Here is a 13,921-nt window from a genome sequence, read left to right on the forward strand (position 1 = left end):
CACCCCCTACAGACACAGCACTCCACTGGAGCCCCCGCCACTGCACCCCGCATAGACACAGCACTCCACAGGAGCCCCCGCCACTGCACCCCCTACAGACACAGCACTCCACTGGCGCCCCCGCCACTGCACCCCCTACAGACAGAGCACTCCACTGGAGCCCCCGCCACTGCACCCCGCATAGACACAGCACTCCACAGGAGCCCCCGCCACTGCACCCCCTACAGACACAGCACTCCACTGGAGCCCCCGCCACTGCACCCCCTACAGACACAGCACTCCACTGGAGCCCCCGCCACTGCACCCCCTACAGACACAGCACTCCACTGGAGCCCCCGCCACTGCACCCCGCATAGACACAGCACTCCACTGGAGCCCCCGCCACTGCACCCCCCTACAGACACAGCACTCCACAGGAGCCCCCGCCACTGCACCCCCTACAGACACAGCACTCCACTGGAGCCCCCGCCACTGCACCCCGCATAGACACAGCACTCCACGGGAGCCCCCGCCACTGCACCCCCCCCATAGACACAGCACTCCACTGGCGCCCCCGCCACTGCACCCCGCATAGACACAGCACTCCACTGGAGCCCCCGCCACTGCACCCCCTACAGACACAGCACTCCACTGGAGCCCCCGCCACTGCACCCCGCATAGACACAGCACTCCACTGGAGCCCCCGCCACTGCACCCCCTACAGACACAGCACTCCACTGGAGCCCCCGCCACTGCACCCCGCATAGACACAGCACTCCACTGGAGCCCCCGCCACTGCACCCCCTACAGACACAGCACTCCACAGGAGCCCCCGCCACTGCACCCCCCCCATAGACACAGCACTCCACTGGAGCCCCCGCCACTGCACCCCCCCCATAGACACAGCACTCCACTGGAGCCCCTGCCACTGCACCCCCTACAGACACAGCACTCCACTGGAGCCCCCGCCACTGCACCCCGCATAGACACAGCACTCCACTGGAGCCCCCGCCACTGCACCCCGCATAGACACAGCACTCCACTGGAGCCCCCGCCACTGCACCCCCCCCATAGACACAGCACTCCACTGGAGCCCCCGCCACTGCACCCCCTACAGACACAGCACTCCACTGGAGCCCCCGCCACTGCACCCCGCATAGACACAGCACTCCACTGGAGCCCCCGCCACTGCACCCCGCATAGACACAGCACTCCACTGGCGCCCCCGCCACTGCACCCCCTACAGACACAGCACTCCACTGGAGCCCCCGCCACTGCACCCCGCATAGACACAGCACTCCACTGGAGCCCCCGCCACTGCACCCCGCATAGACACAGCACTCCACTGGCGCCCCCGCCACTGCACCCCGCATAGACACAGCACTCCACAGGAGCCCCCGCCACTGCACCCTGCATAGACACAGCACTGCACTGGAGCCCCCGCCACTGCACCCCCTACAGACACAGCACTCCACTGGAGCCCCCGCCACTGCACCCCCCCCATAGACACAGCACTCCACTGGAGCCCCCGCCACTGCACCCCGCATAGACACAGCACTCCACAGGAGCCCCCGCCACTGCACCCCCCCATAGACACAGCACTCCACTGGCGCCCCCGCCACTGCACCCCCCCATAGACACAGCACTGAATGTGGATGTGGAAAAAGCTAATGTGCTCAATGCTTTTTTTGCCTGTGTTTTCACTAACAAGGTCAGCTCCCAGACTGCTGCGCTGGGCATCACAAAATGGGGAAGAGATGGCCAGCCCTCTGTGGAGATAGAGGTGGTTAGGGACTATTTAGAAAAGCTGGACGTGCACAAGTCCATGGGGCTGGATGCCCTGCATCCGAGAGTGCTGAAGGAATTGGCGGCTGTGATTGCAGAGCCACTGGCCATTATCTTTGAAAACTCGTGGCGAACGGGGGAAGTCCCGGGTGACTGGAAAAAGGCTAATGTAGTGCCAATCTTTAAAAAAGGGAAGAAGGAGGATCCTGGGAACTACAGGCCAGTCAGCCTCACCTCAGTCCCTGGAAAAATCATGGAGCAGGTCCTCAAAGAATCAATCCTGAAGCACTTGCATGAGAGGAAAGTGATCAGGAACAGCCAGCATGGATTCACCAAGGGAAGGTCATGCCTGACTAATCTAATCGCCTTCTATGATGAGATTACTGGTTCTGTGGATGAAGGGAAAGCAGTGGATGTATTGTTTCTTGACTTTAGCAAAGCTTTTGACACCGTCTCCCACAGTATTCTTGTCAGGAAGTTAAGGAAGTATGGGCTGGATGAATGGACTACAAGGTGGGTAGAAAGCTGGCTAGATTGTCGGGCTCAACGGGTAGTGATCAATGGCTCCATGTCTAGTTGGCAGCCGGTATCAAGTGGAGTGCCCCAAGGGTCGGTCCTGGGGCCAGTTTTGTTCAATATCTTCATAAATGATCTGGAGGATGGTGTGGATTGCACTCTCGGCAAATTTGCGGATGATACTAAACTGGGAGGAGTGGTAGATACGCTGGAGGGGTGGGATAGGATACAGAAAGACCTAGACAAATTGGAGGATTGGGCCAAAAGAAATCTGATGAGGTTCAATAAGGATAAGTGCAGGGTCCTGCACTTAAGACGGAAGAACCCAATGCACAGCTACAGACTAGGGACCGAATGGCTAGGCAGCAGTTCTGCGGAAAAGGACCTAGGGGTGACAGTGGACGAGAAGCTGGATATGAGTCAGCAGTGTGCCCTTGTTGCCAAGAAGGCCAATGGCATTTTGGGATGTATAAGTAGGGGCATAGCGAGCAGATCGAGGGACGTGATCGTTCCCCTCTATTCGACATTGGTGAGGCCTCATCTGGAGTACTGTGTCCAGTTTTGGGCCCCACACTTCAAGAAGGATGTGGATAAATTGGAGAGAGTCCAGCGAAGGGCAACAAAAATGATTAGGGGACTGGAACACATGAGTTATGAGGAGAGGCTGAGGGAGCTGGGATTGTTTAGCCTGCAGAAGAGAAGAATGAGGGGGGATTTGATAGCTGCTTTCAACTACCTGAAAGGGGGTTCCAAAGAGGATGGCTCTAGACTGTTCTCAATGGTAGCAGATGACAGAACGAGGAGTAATGGTCTCAAGTTGCAGTGGGGGAGGTTTAGGTTGGATATTAGGAAAAACTTTTTCACTAAGAGGGTGGTGAAACATTGGAATGCGTTACCTAGGGAGGTGGTAGAATCTCCTTCCTTAGAGGTTTTTAAGGTCAGGCTTGACAAAGCCCTGGCTGGGATGATTTAACTGGGAATTGGTCCTGCTTCCAGCAGGGGGTTGGACTAGATGACCTTCTGGGGTCCCTTCCAACCCTGATATTCTATGATTCTATGATTCACTCCACGGGCGCCCCAGTCACTGCACCCCCTACAGTTACCTCCTCCTCCCTTTCACACCCTACAGCACCGCCTCACCCCCTGCTCTTCTGGCTGACCTGAGATCTCGACCTCCCTCCACCCGGTCCGTCCCCTTTTACCACACCCGCGTTAGGGGAGCCGCCCTCGTGTCTGGAGCACCCGTCTCCCCGGGGGGCGCCTGGCTGGCTGCAGCGGCTGCAGGGAGACGGGGGCTGGGCGCGACACCTGCTCGCAGCTCAGCTGCGGTCACGGGGCCCGGCCCACCCCGAAGAGGAAACCGGTGCAGGGACGGCCCCTCTCCCAGGGCCGAGGAGAGCGCAGCTCCTGACGGGCACCCCCCGGGCAGCGCGCAGGGTCCCAGCCCGCAGAGCGGGTGTATGCCTCCGGCCGGGAGCAGGGCTTGCGCCTGCCCGCCGTGCTCCACGCTCCGGGCTTGTGGGCCAGCCAGGCACCAGCCTGCAAAGCGAGCCCAGGCCGGCCGCCTCCCTCCCTCCCCAGCCTGGGTCCTTTGTCTCGGGCGGCCGCAGCATCCCCAGCCCGGGCACGGCCGCGCTCAGCACCGCAACCAGCCCGGGCTGGGCTGCCACGGCAGACAAAGGGGAGCCGGGTCCTGCGCCCAGGCCGGGGCCGGGACTGGCCCGCCGGGGCGTCCGGACACGACAGCCCGCCGGGGCGTCCGGACACGACAGCCCGCCGGGGCGTCCGGACACGACAGCCCGGCCCCGCACCCGGCCCGGCCCCCGGCGCGGAGCTGGCAAAAGCCACGGCTCGGCAGGAAAATGTCCGACCTAAAAACCATCTGCGAGCAAGAGAAGCGGCCCCCGGCATCGCCCTCGCTCACCTTCCCGAGGCGCCGCCGCGTCCCTCCGCCCCCGCGGGCAGCTGCGGGGCCAGGCGCCCGCCGGCTCCGGGCTCGCCCCGCTCCGCGCTCCTGCGGGAGACGCCGCCGCATCCCGGGCACTGCGCTGCGGAGGGTCTGCGCAATCCCAGCTCCAGGCTGCCGGCGGCGGCGGCTGTGACGCGGGGCGGCGCGCAGGGCCGGGTCTGCCCACTGCCCGCCGCCCCGCCCGGCCCCCGGCCCCGGCGGGGGGGTGGATGGAGGACCGGTTCTGGTCAGCCCTGGGACATCGGGGGGAGCAGCTCGGGGTCCCCTGCAGCCTCCCACACCCAGCTGAAGCCTCTGCAGTGAGGGATGCTGCGGCTCGGGCGGCTCGGCCTCACCCCTCCTGCTCTCTCCTCTTGGCAAGAGCCGGGGGGGGGGGGCGGGAATCGCCGCCTGCCCGCAGAGCGGCCCTTGGGCAGCCGCAGCCCCTGCAGGGAAGGCGCGGGCCGGCCCACGGTGCGGGACAGGGGAAGCGGGAAGGAAAGATTTGTGGTTCTCCGCAGGCACCACCCAAACAGCGCCCTGGAAATGCAGCCACCTCGGGGGTGGAGAGCAGCAGCAGCCGGGCATGGGCCAGTGCAGGCATCACCCGGCCGAGGGTTCAGGCTCAGAGACGCCGCGAATCTTAAACCACCGCTGAGTGGGCAGCTATCTAAAGCGGGGGGATCCTCCGCTGCCTCGAGGCCCAGCCAAAGCCCGTCAGTGCAGCGGTGCCACCCAGGCCACCCCCTCGCCACCAGAAATGCGTGGCCCAGGGAGCCCCTGCGAGGTTTCCTCTCCATCCACGCGCTAGGACAGGCCGCCTCCCTGGCAGCACGGGGTGGCTCCTGGAAAGCTGCCGAGGGGGGCCCGTGCCCTGCGGGGCGAGTGGCTCTCCCGAGGGATTTCTAGCGCCCGCCGCTGTATTAGCTGAGTCCTCCCCCACCCCTCCAGGGGGACTCCCCTCCTGGGGAGACGCCCGGTGCAGCTGGCCCCCATGAGAAGGCCCAAAGCGCAGCCGGAGGCTGCTCAGGGGCAGTTTCAGGGGGACCCTGGAGGTGGTGGGCAAAGCTGATAGCACTGGCAGCTCCCCGGGGGCCGTAGCCTAGAGCAGCCAGCCCTGGCAGTGCCAGCGGCTCGGCGTGCCCGGCTCAGAGGCCAGTCCGCACTCACGTCCCCACTCCCCGGGCACCAGCTGAGCTGCACCAGGCCCGTTTAAGAAAACGCTCTGTGCTGGCAAGGCCGAGGAGTCTGGGCTGGACCCCAGCCCAGCAGCGCTTCACGGAGGCGGTGACGAGACCTCACGGAGACACTGCACGGCTCGGCACTTAACACTGCGCGGCAGGGCCTGGGCACGGCTCCCAGCTAGAACCACTGCAGTGGGCCCATGGCCCCCCCCAGCTGCTTTCCTAGCAGGGCAGGGTCAGGGAGATGATTTCCAAAGGCCCAGAGCTGGGGGGCCTCTCCCGTATGAGGTGCATGGCGTCAGGAGACGGCCACTCAGGCAGCACCCATTCCGGGAGCAGGGCCCAGCCTCCTCCTGCGCTGAGAGTCGCACGTCACTCCGAGGCCGCCGTGGGGTCGGAGCTCTCCCGCCTGGTGCCCAGCCCCGTAGCGAGTGTCCCTGCTAGCAGAGCAGTGACAGGGCCTCTCCGCGCCTGGCCCTTGAGGGGAGCAGAGAGCTCGCCCTGGAGGGCTCTGTTCCCCCGAGCGGCAGTAAGCGAGACTATTAACAGAGTCTCAGCTACCCCTTCCCATTAGACCACCCCCCGGCCCGCCCCGTTGTGCTGTCCGCAGTGATTAAGGCAGACTTGGGTGGACGTGCTGAGGACCGTTCGGCCGGGACAGCAGGATCTCCTCTGTAGCAAAGCAAGGCGTTACCCCGGAGACTCGTTCCCGCAGCGAGGAGCAGAATGGAAAATATTCTACTGCCCTCCCTGCTCTCCTGGGAGCCCTGCCAGCCCTGACGCTACGAGGTACCAGAGGGCAAGCTGCTGTCCCTGCCCACAGACACTGACATTAACCAGCTCCCTATCAGGAACTGCAGCCCCACGTGGGGGACGCCACGCCAAGCCAAGCTGATAAACTAACCTAACCTGGCCAGGATCCCACCCAGCCTGGCCCCGACTGGTCCCCAGAGGGCTGTAACTGACAGCTACGCTCCTCATGGGGGGGACACGACACCGCATTGACCTGATGAACTAACCTAACCCGGCCAGGATCCCATCCAGCCTGGCCTGACCAGGCTCGGCCCCGCAGGGGGCTGGGATTGACTGGCCATAGGTACAGTCTGCCTAGAGGGCCACTCCCTTCTGATGGCAACGAGGGTTCAGAGAAACAGCTGAGAAAAAGGACTTGCTACCACAGCAGTGAAGATCCTGCTCATCCAACGGCACCATCCGCCTGAACCGGAGCACGGGCGGCGGGGGTGCCCTGCAGTTCCAGGGCACCGCGGGCAGTGGGGGGAACCTGCAGCTCCCAGCCGCCTTGGGCTGACGTCACGGAGGTCTCTGGAAGGCACGGATTCCATGACTTCTGTGACCTCCATGACAAAATTGTAGCCTTAGTCATGACTGATAATGTTTGCAGATGACACAAAAATTGCAGGAGTGGGAAATAATGAAGAGGACAGGTCACCGAGACAGAGCGATCTGGATCGCGGGGTAAACTGGGTGCAAGCAAACAGCATGTATTTTAATACGGCTAAATGTATGTATCTAGGAACAAAGAGCGTAGGCCATTCTTACAGGAGGGGGGCTCTATCCTGGGAAGCAGGGACTCTGAAAAAGAGGGGGGGTGCGTGGTGGAAAATCAGCTGAACGCATGCGCCCAGTGTGACGCTGTGGCCAAAAAGGCTGATTTTGCGAATGAGCAGGGAGGTGATTTTCCCTCTGTGCCTGGCACTGGTGCGGCCCCTGCTGGAATCCTGGGTCCAGTTCCGGCACCCACAATCCAAGGAGGATGTTGATAAATCGGAGGGGGTCAGAGAAGACCCATGAGAATGGTTAAAGGATGGGAAAACCTGCCTCACAGTGATGGCCTCGAAGAGCTCAATCTATTTACCTCACCAAAGAGAAGGTGTGATAAAGTGGGACTGTTCTTAATGGCTCCTCTGAATAGTGTGGGGGTGCCTCAGTTTCCCCTAGGCAGTTCTTAAGTATCTAGGTGGTGGGGTAAGGGTGTATGATCACTGCAGAGCCCTAGGGGGCAGGTGTGTGCAGGGGTCTGGACACAGAGAATGGCCGACACCCTGTTTCCTGGCTACTGATGGCCTGGCCCTTCCTCCCTGCAAGGTGAGAGCTAAAGGGTTGGAGAACAAAGGAATCAGGTGACCTCCTGGCCCAGGAAAGGGACAAAGCCCAGAGGAGGAGGGGCTGGAGGGAGTTTCAGTTTGGGGCTGGCTGGGACATGGAGTGAAGTGCAGACGTGGTTGTCTGGCTCACTGGCCCCCAGAATGGACCCAGCTGAGGGGTCCTGTTCTCTGCACCTGCAAGCTCTGTGTTAGACCATGTTCCGGTCGTCTAATCAACCTCTGTTTTACTGACTGGCTTCATGGGGAGCAGTTCCAGAGCATCGCTCAGGGACTCCGTGACAGAAGGTTACAGGGAGACTTGATCACAATCTACCTATATGGGAAACAAAATATTTAATACTGGGCTGTGCAATCTAGCAGCAAAAGGTCTAAACACGATTCAATGGTTGGACATTGAAGCTAGACAAATTCAGACTGAAAATGAGGTGTAAATTTTTAGCAGTGGGCATAATTAACCATTGGAACAGTTTACCAAGGGACGTGGTGGATTCTCCAGATCTGACAACTTTGAAATCAGGATTGGCTGTGTTTCTAACAGATCGGCTCTAGGGATTATTTCAGGGCAGGTCTCTGGCCTGTGCTATGCCAGAGGTCGGACCAGATGATCACAATGGTCCCTTCTGGCTCTGGAACCCATGACTCTGTGCATCTATTCTAATACACAAATCTGCCAGCCGGCTTTGGATGAATCAGCAGGGAGGACACGTGACCAGAGGCCACTGGAGTTGACCCACCACGGCCCCCCTTTGTGGAGAAGGAGAGCTGAGTGACTGGCCCCAGACTATGGAAGGAACATTTGTACACAGACTCCAGAGCAGATCACTGCCTTCTCAGTCATCCTGCAGCTGCCCATGGCAGAAACAGGAACCCCCCCAGGACACGTCAGTGTCCAGCCGCCCCCCAGGCTAGTCTGCCCATCAGGGGTTGCCTGAGAGGTGCACTACAGCAACCAGCCCCATTTCTCAGCCGGTGGGTTGCAGGCACTGAACATTCGATTCCAGTCTAAAGCACAGAAAGTCTTGTTCCCTCCACCCCCGGGCCCCTCAAGGTCAGATGTTCTTTGCTACCTCCCGCTGTGCACACACAACTAACCAGCCAGGCTTAGCCGTGCTAGGACTGGTCCCGTTTTACTCTGACTTTCATAAGAAGTTTGAGGGGGAGCAAAAATGTGTCTCTTCAGATAAGGAGTCGCCAACCTGCAAAACCTTGAGAAACTTGGCGAGGGAATGAGCGATGCTGCTGGGATTTCCTGGGCCGTCTCCCAGCCAGGCACTCGGCAGTTCCCATCCACGGGCACAGCTGCAGAGGGGCCAGGCAAAGTGCAGGTCACTCACACACATGCAGTAACGTGATCTGCCCAGAGTTTACCAGGCTTCCCATGGTGACACCTAGCTCCAGGAGGCCGTGCTTCCGCTACGGAGTGGCAATTCGGTGTCAGCACAATCCCAGGAACTCCAAACCCAGGAGTCAGGCCCCCCAAAACATCATGAGATGGTCTTGAAAACCACGGTGGTGAAGGTTAGGAGGGTCCTAGTCCAGTGGAAACTAGGCCAAATCACAAAGGATGAATATAAACAAATAGCACAAGTACGTAGGGACAAAATTCGAGAGGCCACAGCACAAAATGAGATTAAACTAGCTAGAGACAAGAAAACATTCTACAAATACATTAGAAGAATGAGGAAGCCCAAGGACAGGGGAGGGGGGGAAGAAACAATAACGGAAAATGTGGAAATGGCAGACATGCTAAATGACTTTTTTGTTTCAGTTTTCACCACAAAGGTTAGTAGCGGTTGGACATCTAACAGCGAATGCCAGTGATAATGAGGTAGCATCAGAGGCTAAAACAGGGAAAGAACACGTTAAAAGTTACATAGGCAACTGAGATGTCTTCAAGTTACCAGGACCTGAGGAAATGCATCCTAGAATACTGAAGGAGCTGACTGAGGGGATATCTGAGCCATTGGCAATTAAAATCTTCAACAAGTCATGGAAGACGGGAGAGATTCCAGAGGACTGGAAAAGGGCAAATCTAGTGCCCATCTATAAAAAGGGAAATAAGGACAAACCGAGGAATTACAGACTAGGCAGCTTAACTTCAGTACCTGGAAAGATAATGGAGCAAATAATTAAGCAATCAATTTGCAAACACCTAGAAGATAATAAGGTGATAAGTCAGCATGGATTTGTCAAGAACAAATCGTGTCAAACCAACCTGAGAGCTTTCTTTGACAGGGTAACAAGCCTTGTGGATGTGGGGAAGCGGTAGACGTGGTATATCCGGACTTGAGTAAGGCTTTTGATACTGTCTCGCAGGACCTTCTCATAAACAAACTAGGGAAATGCAACCTAGGTGGAGCTACTATAAGGTGGTTGCAGAACTGGTTGGAAAACCATTCCCAGGGAGTAGTTATCAGTGATTCACAGTCATGCTGGAAGGGCTTATCGAGTGGGGTCCCGCAGGGATCAGTTCTGGGTCTGGTTCTGTTCAATATCTTCAGCAATGATTTAGATAATGGCTTAGAGAGTACACTTATAAAGTTTGCGGACGACACCAAGCTGGGAGGGGTTGTAAATGCTTTGGAGGATAGGATTAAAATTCAAAATGCTCTGGACAAACTAGAGAAATGGTCTGAAGTAAACGGGAGCCTAATAGAGCTCCTCTAGCTTTAACTACACCACACCACCTCCCTTTCAGGGGACCTCCCAGCAGAGAGATTCCCAGGGTCCACAGGCTCGTGTCTGCTGACAGTGACAGTGTTCCTGGCAGAGCGAGAACATTGCCTTACGTGATGCCCAGTGCTGAGAATGGCAGAGAAAGGAGAGCCCTTCTGAGGGACGGAGAGACCCTGTGCTGGAGGTCAGCAGCAGCTAGGCCAGCAGATGCAGGGCTTAAAGGCTGGGACAGGTTATCCTGCCTCCCAGCCACTCCCCAGCAGAATCAGACACGAAGGTATTTTACATTTCCATGATGGACTTTCATCTCAGTTACTTTTCAGACCTTAGCGAAGCTTCACAGCCAGCTGGAGAAGCAGGTGAGGGACACGTAAGGAACAGAAATCCCAAACCCAACCTAAAGTGCAGCCACCTTTAGGGTGGAGCACTGCAGATGTGTCACAACGCACAGCAACAAGGCCGCTCAGTTCAGGCCAGGAAGTGACTGCTGTGGCCAGCTGAAACCGCAGAGGAAATGTATGGAATTGCCCATGTTGGAATATGTCCAAGACATTGGGGTTCACACTCCAACTCGGGCAAAACCTGCCCTGGGATCTTTAATCACAGTGCCAGGAAAGCAGGACGCCAACCAAATGCACAACAGGGGGGGCTGAGGGCGAGGGAGGGCCAAGCAGGGTGACTAAGGATGGGAGGGGGAGCCAGACACATGCGTGGGTCTGTTGCTCTATCTCAGAACAAGGCTGGGCAGAACTCTTTGCCAGGATATTTCATTTGGCCCTGGCTGAGGGATGTTTAGGGTTATAAACATTGATGCCTTTAGGACTGCAGCTCCCTGGGGCGTGTGTCAGTCGGTGCCCCTGCGGCACACATGGGGACATGGCACCAGTGAGTCCAGAGGCTTTTAGAGCAATTTCTAGCCCTGCTTCCATTTCATAGCGACGTCCAATAACAAGCGTCTTTCTGAATCTGCCGTGTTCCGAGACCGCAGCCAGGCCTGACCCCCTCTGCAGCAAAGCCGCCCCCGGACCCCAGCCGCCCCCGGACCCCAGGAATGCCCCACACACAAGCTGCACCGGGTATGAACGGCTGTTGTCTGGGGGGTCACAACGGAAGTGCTGACCCGCCTCTCGCTGCAGAGTCACGTGCAAACACAGGTGCCCAAACTCTGTCCTGTCTGTGCTGACAAGCAGGCCGGGCCTCACTCGCGCCGGAGAATTAGGGAAGTGCGGCCAGCAGAGACTACGCCTCCCAGCATGCAATGCTCCCCTTGAGCCCAGGAGCCCCTGCACCACAGCAGGGAAAAGTCAGCCAGAGTGAGGGACCCTGACCCAGCGTTAACCCTTTGCTCTCAGGACTGTCTGTCTATGGCTAGCAAGAATATCCAGAGCTATCAAGCTACTGCAAAGAAAGAGTCGTGGTAGGGACATTAATCCTCATACTTCAGGGTCTAAACCTGTCTCTAACTATTTGGGATCAGGGGAGACCTAACGTGGGGGACAGATTCTCTCAAGTCCACTGCTGCAGGGTTCTTGCACCCTCCTCGGAAGCATCGGGTGCTGCACTGTAGAGGCAGGACAGTGCTGGGTGGAGCCCGGGTCTGATCCTTCCTAGAAACTCCTGTCTCTCACGTCAGAGCTCGGAAATAAAACCCAGCTTGTTCTGGGCGAGGTCCTTTGCTTTTTGGCAAATGCTCCCAGTCCCACGGGCCAGTGGTGGGCCTGGCGAGCCGATGCCATCGATAGCCCCCTTGGGGAGATTGAGCAGTCAGAGCAGAAAAGCCCGTGGGGTCCTGCCTGGTCCCCCATGCCCAGGGACCAGGTCTGCTGTCTATGGAACAGTCGCCCGGTTCTGCTCAGTCTGAAGCAACTCCAGCATTCAGACAGGGCTTGGGGTGTTATTTTTAACACTTGTTCACATAACTCTTGGGAGGCATCCTGGGAAGGGCTAGAGCCGAAATAGTATCCTGCGGGCACTATTTATACAGCTTCTGCCCACAGAGAGGGGGGTGCTGGGGGGCCAGAGACCCTTCTCCCAACGCTGGGGGGTGGGGGGGATTGAGCAGCCACTGCACAATGGTTTGGTGTTTGGAGCTGGCCCTCCAAACGAGCCCCACCCTGCAGCAGCCTCAGTCTCCTTGGCCCGCCATCTAGAGCGGGGAGCCCGGCAGAGGTGCCTGGCGGCTGGGGGCAGGATGGCCACCAGCACAAGAGCAGCCTGAGTGGGTGTGGTGGTGGGAAGGCAGGCAAGCATGACCCATCCGCAGGGGAGCGGGCCCCGCACTTTACACCCCCCTGTTTACTGTGCCATCAGCATGACTGGAGCTGGGGGGCGGGTTGCTAAATACGAATGCTCGTTGTGTGAACACTGTTGTGTTTAAAACATGCCTTGAGCTGTGGGGGAAGATGCCAGCCTGCCAGCCCTAGAGCCCCTATCCAGGACCAGCAGCCACCTCAGAAGATCCCTGATGGGAACGGCCTAGAGGAGCTAGGAAAATGGGAACCTTTCAAATCCCCTGCTAACCGGAGATCGGCCCCAGTCCCATTCGGTAGGGTTTTGAGTCATTTCTCTAGGGTCAGTTTCAGTGATTACAGAACCCAGCCCTGTAACTTCTCCATAAAACCACCCTCTCCCCCCCTGAAATGGGCCAGATCCCATTCTCGCCCACGCTGCTCAATCGGACAGTTAGTGCTGCGGCTGGGGAGGGCTGCGAGGAGGACATCCCCGCCACCCACCGGGAGATGCGCCGACATCGACAACTCGGGGCACTGCGCAATAATAGGAAACGAGACCGACGCTGGATCCCTACAGACCTGGGCCGGGGAACGCGAGAGGAAAGCTCTGTGCCCCATTGCAATGCAGACACGTACGATCCTCCCATAGCACACCCCGTCCTGGTAGGAATACGTACACAGTGCTGTATAGAACACGTACACAAGCCTCCTGTCACTCCCTGGGTGGGGAGACGGGGGCTACGGTGCCAATACTCAGACCTCGAGCAGTGCAAACAGACGGCTGCGGCTCCTACCTGGCTGGGTGCAGTCCCTGTACCGGCTTCCCAGGCCCTGGTCACGGCTCGCTGCAGCTGGGTGCCCAGCGCGTAAGCGATTAGATTCTCACAATGCCTGGCGCATTAGAGTGGCTGGAGAATACACGATGCAGGGCCAGTGATAATCCAAAGGAAAACCAGCTTGTCCCAGCATCGGCTCAGTGATCAGCTGGCTCTGTGCTGTAATCGGGTGTCAGGAAGAGGCTGCCAGCAGCTGCTGGAGAGCAAGCGGCGTGACAGGGCACTTCTCAGGCAGGGATCTGGGCTTAGCCCGGCTCCCCTCTCCCCGTCCTACTGCTGGCCGTGCACTGCAAAGCGCATGTGTTCTCACAGAGCCTGCGAGCCGGGGAGACGCGGGCTGCTGGCTGGCAAAGCCAGGCCCAGCCTGCTAATGAAAAGCCCAGCGTACATCCAGAGGCCCTCTCAAAGGGCATGGCAGAAATGCAGCTCCGGTTACAGAGAGCCATTTCCAGAGCACAGAGCATGAAGCTGGCTGACTGCAAACAAGCGCGCCACTCCCCAGATATCGGGGGAGGAGACCCCATGGGGTACAGTGACTGGCCTCCCATTACCACCTAGGAAGGGAGAGAGGCCCCTGGATACCGCCTCTCCCAGTTCTTCTACGCCCGCATCCTCAGCAACTGGGGAATATTAAATAACT

The 13,921-nt window shown here is 58.7% G+C and overlaps 1 protein-coding gene across 4 annotated transcripts in view; it reads right to left on the reverse strand.

The window, feature by feature from the left end:
* RUSC2 (RUN and SH3 domain containing 2) overlaps positions 1 to 13,532 on the reverse strand; it is an 80,559-nt gene extending 67,027 nt beyond the window's left edge. For 2 of the 4 annotated variants that reach the window (XM_084628321.1, XM_084628318.1), the window contains exon 1: positions 4,205 to 4,555. The gene's annotated coding sequence lies outside the window, so the exon portion shown is untranslated. Of the gene's footprint in view, positions 1 to 4,204; positions 4,557 to 13,239 lie in introns of those variants that run through there. The other 2 variants (XM_084628319.1, XM_084628320.1) reach the window with 2 other exon arrangements.
* Between the last annotated feature and the right edge of the window lie 389 nt (positions 13,533 to 13,921).

Source organism: Lepidochelys olivacea (assembly GCF_965140295.1).
Source record: "Lepidochelys olivacea isolate rLepOli2 genome assembly, chromosome: 5".
In the NCBI taxonomy this organism is placed as follows: Eukaryota; Metazoa; Chordata; order Testudines; family Cheloniidae; genus Lepidochelys; species Lepidochelys olivacea.